The 10,209-nt window shown below is 40.8% G+C and overlaps 1 pseudogene; it reads right to left on the bottom strand.

Moving 5' to 3' along the window:
* Window positions 1-3,803: 3,803 nt before the first annotated feature.
* LOC138444212 (metallothionein-1C-like) lies at window positions 3,804-4,089 on the bottom strand (annotated as a pseudogene).
* Window positions 4,090-10,209: the final 6,120 nt, after the last annotated feature.

Raw genomic sequence — 10,209 nt, 5'->3', positions numbered from 1 at the left:
ATCACTTAAGAAAGCAAGTTTGTTAAACCACGAAACCAAGCAGACTTGCTTAGCAACAAACCATGAAGCGCAAGCATGAGACATGCTCCCAACAATAAAACAATGGAGGCATGAGACCCCCATCCCACCCAATGGGATCAGTAAGTTAATGACCCTAGGACATGCTCTCTGCTCACATAAAAAATAATTTACAGAAAGATGACATTTCAAAGTAAAGAACTTCATTGTACCGAGATTTGAAATAATTTTTCCATAGGCCATGACAGTCCTGGCTTAATAATGTAGGAATAAGAAAACTCCCCTGCCCAACCTGGAGGAGGAGCTGATGACGGAAGTATGATATCTACTCAAGAATGAGGAAGAAGATGGTCTTTCTCCCTTGTCTACTCTTCCTTTGATTATAAAAATGTAACCCACTATGTACTCCGGACATTGCAATGCTCACCTCCCCACCTGTAAGCCTCATAAGCATCCTATTCTAATAAATCACTTCTTATCTATTACTTTGCATCTCACTGAATTCTTTCTGTGCTGAGACATAAAGGACTGAAGTTCCCTGAAGCCCCCCTGAAATGCCACCTGGTAGTTTCAATTTGATATGCATATATATTGTGCAATGATTACCACAATCAAGTTAATTAACATCCATAGCCTCACAAAGTTAGCCTTTTTTTTTTTTTCATGGTGAGTTAAGATCTACTTTCTTAGAAAACATCAAGTACATGGTACAGTGTTATTAACTATGGTCACCAAGATGTATGTTCTATCTCTGGAATGTATCCATTTTATAAGTGAAAATCTGTACCCTTTGACCAACATCTCCCTGCCTCCCCCAGCTCCCAATTTCTGGCAACCACTGTTCTATTCTTTGATTCTGTGAGTTCAATTTTTTAGATTCCACATGTGAGACCATCAAGTATTTGCCTTTCTGTGTCTGGCTTATCTCACTTAGTATAACTTCTGGGTATATAGCCAAAGGAAATGAAATAATTATTAGAGCTGCTTTGCTTAGGGAAAGGCAAAAGGAATTGACCTGGAGTTTACATTCCTCCTACACCAACTCACCCAGTCCTCAACTGCTGCAGAAGTATGAAAACCCCACTCCTTTGACTCCAAGTTGGGATAAACTCTAAACTCTGAGCAAGAATCTACATTCCAGAGGTCTCCTGCAAATCTGGCTGAAGTCCAGACTTTGCATGGGATCTCACCCTTTTCTGTCTTTCTTCCCTCCCTTTCCTGCTTCCCCAGCTCCCTTACTAGTTTCTCTTGGGAGGGTTTTATTCCTACCTTTATTTCTTTTCAAGAAATCAGGAAATATTGTTCCCATGAGCCACTTCTAAATTTAATTTTAAATAAAGCTACAATTGACACATAGCATTGTTTTAGTTTTAGATGTTCAACATAATGATTTTTTAAAATTGAGGCATAATTGACATGCAACATTATATTAATTTCAGGTGTGCAACATGATTTGATGTTTGTATAGGTGTGAAATCATCGTTGCAATAAGCCTAGTTAACATCCTTCACCTCAGTTCAGTTCAGTCACTCAGTCATGTCCGACTCTTTGAAACCCTATGGACTGCAGCATGCCAGGCTTTCCTGTCCATCACCAACTCCTGGAGCTTACTCAAACTCATGTCCTTTGAGTCGGTGATGCCATCCAACCATCTCATGTCATCCCCTTTTCCTCCTGCCTTCAATCTTTCCCAGCATCACGGTGTTTTCCAATGAGTCAGTTCTTCGCATCAGATGGCCAAAGTATTGGAGTTTCAGCTTTAGCATCAGTCCTTTCAATGAACACCCAGGACTGATCTCCTTTAGGATGGACTGGTTTGATCTCCTTGCAGTCCAAGGGACTCTCAAGAGTCTTCTCCAACACCACAGTTCAAAAGCATCAATTCTTTGGCGCTCAGCTTTCTTCACAGTCCGACTCTCACATCCATATATGACTACTAGAAAAACCATAGGTTTGACTAGGTGGACCTTTGTTGGCAAAGTAATGTCTCTGCTTTTTACTATGCTGTCTAGGTTGGTCATAACTTGTTTTCCAAAGAGCAAGTGTCTTTGAATTTCATGGTTGCAGTCACCATTTGCAGTGATTTTGAAGTCCAAAAAAAATAAAGTCTCTCACTGTTTCCATTGTTTCTCCATCTATTTGCCATGAAGTGATGGGACCGGATGCAATGATCTTCATTTTCTGAATATTGAGTTTTAAGCCAACTTTTTCACTCTCCTCTTTCAATTTCATCAAGGGGCTCTTTAGTTCTTCACTTTCTGCCATAAGGGTGGTATCATCTGCATATCTGAGGTTATAGATATTTCTCCAGGCAAACTTAATTCCAGCCTGTGCTTCATCCAGCCAAGCATTTCTCATGATGTACTCTGCATGTGAGTTAAATAAGCAGGGTGACAATATACAGCCTTGACATACTCCTTTCCCGGTTTGGAACCAGTCTGTTGTCCCATGTCCAATTTTAACTGTTGCTTCTTGACCTGCATGCAGGTTTCTCAGGAGGCAAGTAAGGTGGTCTGGTATTCTCATCTCTTGAAGAATTTTCCACAGTTGTGACCCACACAGTCAAAGGCTTTGGCGTAGTCAGTAAAGCAAAAGTAGGTGTTTTCTGGAACTCTCTCTCTCTCTCTCTTTTTTTTTGATAATCCAATGGATGTTGGCAATTCCTTCACCTCACATAGTTATGATTTTGTGTGTGCATGATAAAACTTTTTTTCCCCAATTTTTTGGTTATTTATTGGCATGTGAGATCTTAATTCCCCAACCACGGATTGAAACTGAACCCCCTGCAATGGAAGTATGGTGTTATTAAGAAATCCTGTGGGCTGCCAGGAAAGTCCCTGATTAAAGCTTTAAGATCTACTCTCAGCAACATGCAAATGCAAGATGATTAATGAATTGTTAACTCTAGCCACCATGTTGTACTTTATATCTCCAGGACCTATTTATCTTATAACTGGAAATTTGTGCAGTTTGACCACCCTTATCAATTTTCCAACCCTCCTACCCCCTGCCTCTGGAAACCACCAATCTATTCTCTGTATCTATTATTATTATTTTTTTTTTAGATTTCATATACAAGTGAAATATATAGTATAGTTTTTTCTCATTCTGACAAATCACTTTGCATAATGCCCTCAGGGTCATCCATGTTGTTGCAAATGGAAAGATTTCCTTCCTCTTAAATGATTTCATAACATTTGATTGTACACATACATATAACATTTTCTTAATTAAAAAATTTTTTTTAAAAAATTTAATTGGTTGCACCAGGTCTTACTTGAGGCACATGGGATCTTTGCTGTGGAATGCAATATCTTCAGTTGTGGCATGCAGGATCTAGTTCCCTGAGCAGGGATTGAACTCAGGCCTTCAACACTGGAGGCATGGTCAGCCCCTGGACCATCATAGAAGTCCCTATTCCACATTTTTTAAATCCATGCACCTGTTGATAAATACTTAGGTTGTTTCTATATCTTAGATAATGTAAACAACGCTGCAATGAATATGGAGTACAGATATCTTTTCAAGATAAGTGATTTCATTTCCTTCAGATAACTATCCAAAAGTGGAACTGCTGGATCATATGATAGTTTTACTTACAAAAAACATGTTTTTTTGAGGTCAACAAATTTACTGGTAATCACATGTCTCATAGAAAAAGGAAATGTAGCACCAGGTCAGATTATGTGAAAACAACAACAACAACAACAAATATATATATATATATATATATATAAATTTGTCACGGTTGCTCTATCGACAACTGGGGGAGGCTCTGCCAGATATCAGGTGCAGCAGTTGCGCTTGTCCGAGGCCCCTTTGCAGATGCAGCCCTGGGCACACTCGGCACAGCCCACGGGGCAGTGGGAGCAGCAGCTCTTCTTGCAGGAGGGGCGTCTGCAGACCTTGCAGGTGCAGGAGCCAGCACAGCTGCAGGGGCCGCCAGTGGCGGCAGGAGCAGTTGGGGTCCAATTGGAGGAAAGGCAAGGTCCGAGGTCCAAAGCAAGTGTAGAAGCACATCCCCTGGTCCAGTGGGAGGTGTACTTTAAAATTTTTGAGGAAACTCCACATTGCGTTTTTTTTTTTTAGTGGTTGCACCAATTTACATTCCTATCAACAGTGCACAGGGTTCTCTTTTACCCATACTCTCATCAACACTGGAGTACATTTTCTTAATAAATCATCTGAATATGAAGTTTTGTCTCAGTCTGCTGCTTCTGACTCAGGGCACTTGACCTTCCTTTGACTTCTTCCTTCCTTCCTTCTTTCATCCAGGTCTCTCTTCAGGTACCATCCTCTCTTTGAGGCTTTCCTGAACCCTAATATAAAATAGCATCCCTCTGCTCTTTCCGTCCCAATCTTGTTACCTTCCATCTCAGTAATTTGCTCTGTTTCTCTTTCATAGCACTAAGGACTCTCTGAATTACATTCTTATGTTTATGTTTTGACTATTCCCCTGGTGGCTGCTTCATGAGGGCAGGAACTTTGTCTTTTTTGTTATTGTTGCTCTGGAACACAGCCCCTAGTGGCACTCAATAAAAATAACTTAAATGAATTATTACTCTTTACTAGAGCAGGGAAATGTAATAGTAGAAATTCAGGATCAAAAGAACAAGATAAAAATTCTACTGCTAAAATTTATATTTTCCTGAAAATTTTATATAATCTTTAGAACTTTTCATATTTCTTGGTTTTCTCTTTTTTCATTTTGCAACTATTTTTCAGAAATAAATATTTTAATTAGTGTTGTATGGTCTCCTTATAGGAACCTCAAGTTCTTCCTAAGAACTTAACACCATTTTGGATGGTACAAATGAAAATAATTTGCACCAAAAAGAAGAATGGAATAATAGCTGTAGTCCTTATTTTCTGCAAGTTAGCTCTATAATCTTGGCCATCATACCCTTTTTGTGAAATGACTGGGTTGGGCTGGATCAACTGTTCTCAAACTTTTGTGTGCCAGGTAGATGAAAATTTCCTGACCCAACATAAGAATTTTTAATTCAGGAGGTCTGGGGTGGCCCTCAGCAATCTTCTGTAATCATATTGAAAAATAAAATATTGCCTGCCATATCAGTAACACTGTATAATTGTAAGGAATTTGATTTAGGTCATACCTGAATGGTCTAGCAGTTTTCCCTACTTTCTTCAATTTGAGTCTGAATTTGGTAATAAGGAGTTTATGATCTGAGCCACAGTCAGCTTCTGGTCATGTTTTTGTTGACTGTATAGAGCTTCTCCATCTTTGGCTGCAAAGAATATAATCAATCTGATTTTGGTGTTGACCATCTGGTGATGTCCATGTGTAGAGTCTTCTCTTGTGTTGTTGGAAGAGGGTGTTTGCTATGACCAGTGCATTTTCTTGGCAAAACTCTATTAGCCTTTGCCCTGCTCCATTCCGCATTCCAAGGCCAAATTTGCCTGTTACTCCAGGTGTTTCTTGACTTCCTACTTTTGCATTCCAGTCCCCTATAATGAAAAGGACATCTTTTTTTGTGTGTTAGTTCTAAAAGGTCTTGTAGGTCTTCATAGGACCGTTCAGCTTCAGCTTCTTCAGCATTACTGATTGGGGCATAGACTTGGATAACTAATACATTGAATGGTTTGCCTTGGAGATGAACAGAGATCATTCTGTCGTTTTTGAGACTGCATCCAAGTACTGCATTTCAGACTCTTTTGTTGACCAGGATGGCTACTCCATTTCTTCTGAGGGATTTCTGCCCATAGTAGTAGATGTAATGGTCATCTGAGTTAAATTCACCCATTCCAGTCCATTTTAGTTCGCTGATTCCTAGAATGTCTTGCCATCTCTTGTCTCCAACATCCGCTGGATCATGGAAAAAGCAAGAGAGTTCCAGAAAAACATCAATTTCTGCTTTATTGACTATGCCAAAGCCTTTGACTGTGTGCATCACAATGAACTGTGGAAAATTCTGAAAGAGATGGGAATACCAGACCACCTGACCTGACTCTTGAGAAATCTGTATGCAGGTCAGGAAGCAACAGTTAGAACTGGACATGGAACAACAGACTGGTTCCAAATAGGAAAAGGAGTACATCAAGGCTGTATATTGTCACCCTGCTTATTTACTTATATGCAGAGTACATCATGAGAAATGTTGGTCTGGAAGAAACACAAGCTGGAATCAAGATTTCTGGGAGAAATATCAATAATCTCAGATATGCAAATGACACCACCCTTATGGCAGAAAGTGAAGAGGAACTAAAAAGCCTCTTGATGAAAGTGAAAGAGGAGAGTGAAAAAGTTGGCCTAAAGCTCAACATTAAGAAAACGAAGATCATGGCATCTGGTCCCATCACTTCATGGGAAATAGATGGGGAAACAGTGGAAACGGTGTCAGACTTTATTTTTTTGGGCTCCAAAATCACTGCAGGTGGTGACTGCAGCCAAGAAATTAAAAGATGCTTACTCCTTGGAAGAAAAGTTATGACCAACCTAGAGAGCACAATCAAAAGCAGAGACATTACTTTGCCAACTAAGGTCCGTCTAGTCAAGGCTATGGTTTTTCCTGTGGTCATGTATGGATGTGAGAGTTGGACTGTGAAGAAGGCTGAGCACCGAAGAATTGATGCCTTTGAACTGTGGTGTTGGAGAAGGCTCTTGAGAGTCCCTTGGACTGCAAGGAGATCCAACCAGTCCATTCTGAAGGAGGTCAGCCCTGGGATTTCTTTGGAAGGAATGATGCTAAAGCTGAAACTCCAGTACTTTGGCCACCTCATGCGAAGAGTTGACTCATTGGAAAAGACTCTGATGCTGGGAGGGATTGGGGGCAGAAGGAGAAGGGGATGACAGAGGATGAGATGGCTGGATGGCATCACTGACTCAATGGACGTGAATCTGGGTGAACTCCGGGAGTTGGTGATGGACAGGGAGGCCTGGGGTGCTGCGATTCATGGGGTCGCAAAGAGTTGCACACGACTGAGCAACTGAACTGAACTGAACTGATTGTAGCCACTGATCAGTGATTGTAGCCACCAGCTGTGGTAAGCTAGTGAGCCCTGAAGGTACTCAGGAAGGAGACAAAGAACAGATTGCAGCCACTCTCTGTGGCAAGCCCTGAGGAAACTCGAGATATGAAAACACAGGCGCCTGGCACCAGAGAGCTGAGGTGCACTTCAAAGGAATGATTTCAGTATCTAGACTCTTGTATCTTCCCATGCATAGAAAAGCACCAGATTCCTTAACTTGACATATTTGGTTGTGTTTAATTAACAATAATCTTTTGATGTTCAAACTTCTGCCCTTTCTTGCAAAACTCCTATATATCCTGGCTTCTGCTCACCTCTTTGGAATAATTCTCTCAGGGTTATTTGAGATTTTGCCTCCTGGGCTTGAAGTCCTAAAAATTCCTGTCAAGCATAACATAACTTTCAACTTTAAGGTTGCGCATAATTGTTTAGTGTACAATACCAAAGCCAGGTGACTTAGAGAGTGTCTGTAAACCACACTTTTAGAAAAAACTGGGTAAGATATTCATTTATTATGACCATCATTCCACAGACATTTATTGAGCATCTACTATGTGCTCTGCTCTGTGTTCTAGAGCCTGTGGATATAGCCATGAACAAAATAAACCAATCTATAGTCATCTGGAGCTTCATTCAAAGGTCTGTGCATGAGTGTGTGTGTGTCTGTAGACCCTAACTTTGCTCACTCTCTCCTTGATCCCTGCTCCCAGTGGCCACAAGGGCTTGCTGGGTGGGGGCAGCCACCAAAGAGGGGGAGCAAGTCTGTGAATCTAAATGTCTTGGGCCAATTGGGAGGAGGGGGAGACAGCCGGACGGTGTCCAAAGAGGAACAGTAGTGAAAAATCTCAACATGGAAAATGCCTGGGATGAGAATGAAGGAGGGGACCAGGCCTCTGTGCAGAGTAGAAAGGAATCATGTCATTTAGGAGCGGGGCCAGGCCAGAAGCCTGAAGCAATTCAAGCTGGGGTAGGACTAGATGACTTGTCCCTGGTTTTGACAGGCTATATCCAGCAGGCATAGTGATCACAATAAAGAGGGAGAGGATGTGGACAAGTACATAGGGCAGATGAAGGAAATCAGGAGAAAGATTAGGGAGCAGCAATGGTACAGTTTTCAACTTCTGAGCCTGACAGTCATCACGACTTCTGCCTTATACCTAAGAATGCTAACTTTCCCCCTCAGGTTATAATGAGGCTTCTGCTCTACAAGTTTGTAGCTCTGTGATCAACCAGACCACCTGACCTGCCTCTTGAGAAGTCTGTATGCAGGTCAGGAAGCAACAATTAGAACTGGACATGAAGCAGACTGGTTCCAAATAGGAAAAGGAGTATGTCAAGGCTGTATATTGTCCCCGTGCTTATTTTACTTATATGCAGAGTACATCATGAGAAACGCTGAGCTGGATGAAGCACAAGCTGGAATCAAGATTGCTGGGAGAAATATCAATAACCTCAGATATGCAGATGACACCACCCTCATGGCAGAAAGTGAAGAGGAACTAAAGAGCCTCTTGATGAAAGTGGAAGAGAACAGTGAAAAAGTTGGCTTAAAGCTCAACTTTCAGAAATCAAAGATCATGGCAAAGATCTTTGCCAAAGATCACTTCATGGCAAATAGATGGGGAAACAGTGGAAATAGTGACAGACTTTGTTTTTTTGTGCTCCCAAATCACTGCAGATGGTGACTGCAGCCATGAAATTATTTTTATTTATTTATTTTTATCTTAATTGGAGGCTAATTACTTTATAATATTGTGGTGGTTTTTGCCATATGTTCACATGAATCAGCCACGGGTGTACATGTGTTCTCCATCCAGACCCTCCCTACTACCTCCCTCCCCATCCCATCTCTCAGGGTCATCCCAGTGCACCAGCCCTGAGCACCCTGCCTCATCCATCGAATCTGGACTAGCAATCTATTTCACCTAAGATAATATACAAGTTTCAACGCTATTCTTTCAAATCATCTCAGCCTCTCCTTCTCCCAGAGAGTCCAAAGTCTGTTATTTACATCTGTGTCTCTTTTGCTGTCTCGCATATAGGGTCATCGTTATCATCTTTCTAAATTCCATATATATATACGATATTATACTGCATTGGTGTTTTTCTTTCTGGCTTACTTCGCTCTGTATAATAGGCTCCAGTTTCATCTGTCTCATTAGAACTGATTCAAATGTATTCTTTTCAATAGCTGAGTAATGTTCCATTGTGTATATGTACCATATCTTTCTTATCTATTCGTCTGCCAATGGATATCTAGGTTGCTTCCATGTCCTGGCTATTGTAAACAGTGCCACAGTGAACATTGAGGTACACATGTCTCTTTCAATTCTGGTTTCCTCAGTGTGTATGCCCAGCAGTGGGACTGCTGGGTCGTATGGCAGTTCTATTCCAGCTTTTTAAGGAATCTCCACACTGTTCTCCACAGTGGCTGTATTAGTTTGCATTCCCACCAACAGTGTAAGAGGGTTCCTTTTTCTCTGCACCCTCTCCAGCATTTATTGTTTGTAGGCTTTTTGATAGCAGACATTCTGACCTGTGTGAGGTGGTACCTCATTGTGGTTTTGATTTGCATTTCTCTGATAATGAGCGCTGTTGAGCAACTTTTCATGTGTTTGTTAGCCATCTGTATGTCTTCTTTGGATAAATGTCTGTTTAGTTCTTTGGCCCATTGTTTGATTGGGTCACTTATTTTTCTGGAATTGAACTGCAGGAGTTGCTTGTATATTTTTGAGATTAACCCTTTGTCAGTTGCTTCATTTGCTATTATTTTCTCCCATTCTGAAGGCTGTCTTTTCACCTTGCCCTTAGTTTCCTTTGTTATGCAGAAGCTCTTAAGTTTAATTAGGTCCCATTCGTTTATTTTTGCTTTTATTTCCAATATTCTGGGAGGTGAGTCATAAAGGATCCTGCTGTGATTTATGTCAGAGAGTGTTTTCCCTATGTTTTCCTCTAGGAATTTTATGGTTTCTGGTTTTACATTTAGATCTTTAATCTATTTTGAATTTATTTTTGAGTATGGTGTTAGAAAGTGTTCTAGTTTCATTCTTTTACAAGTGGTTGATCAGTTTTCCCAGCACCACTTGTGAAAGAGATTGTCTTTTCTCCACTGTATATTCTTGCCTCCTTTGTCAAAGATAAGGTAAAGAGAGGTATGTGGATTTATCTCTGGGCTTTTTGTTTTGTTCCATTGATCTATGT

The sequence above is a fragment of the Ovis canadensis genome, chromosome 7 (genome assembly GCF_042477335.2).
Source record: "Ovis canadensis isolate MfBH-ARS-UI-01 breed Bighorn chromosome 7, ARS-UI_OviCan_v2, whole genome shotgun sequence".
Taxonomy (NCBI): Eukaryota; Metazoa; Chordata; class Mammalia; order Artiodactyla; family Bovidae; genus Ovis; species Ovis canadensis.
Note: the sequence above shows the minus strand (reverse complement) of the source record. Positions and strands in the feature narration are given on the sequence as shown.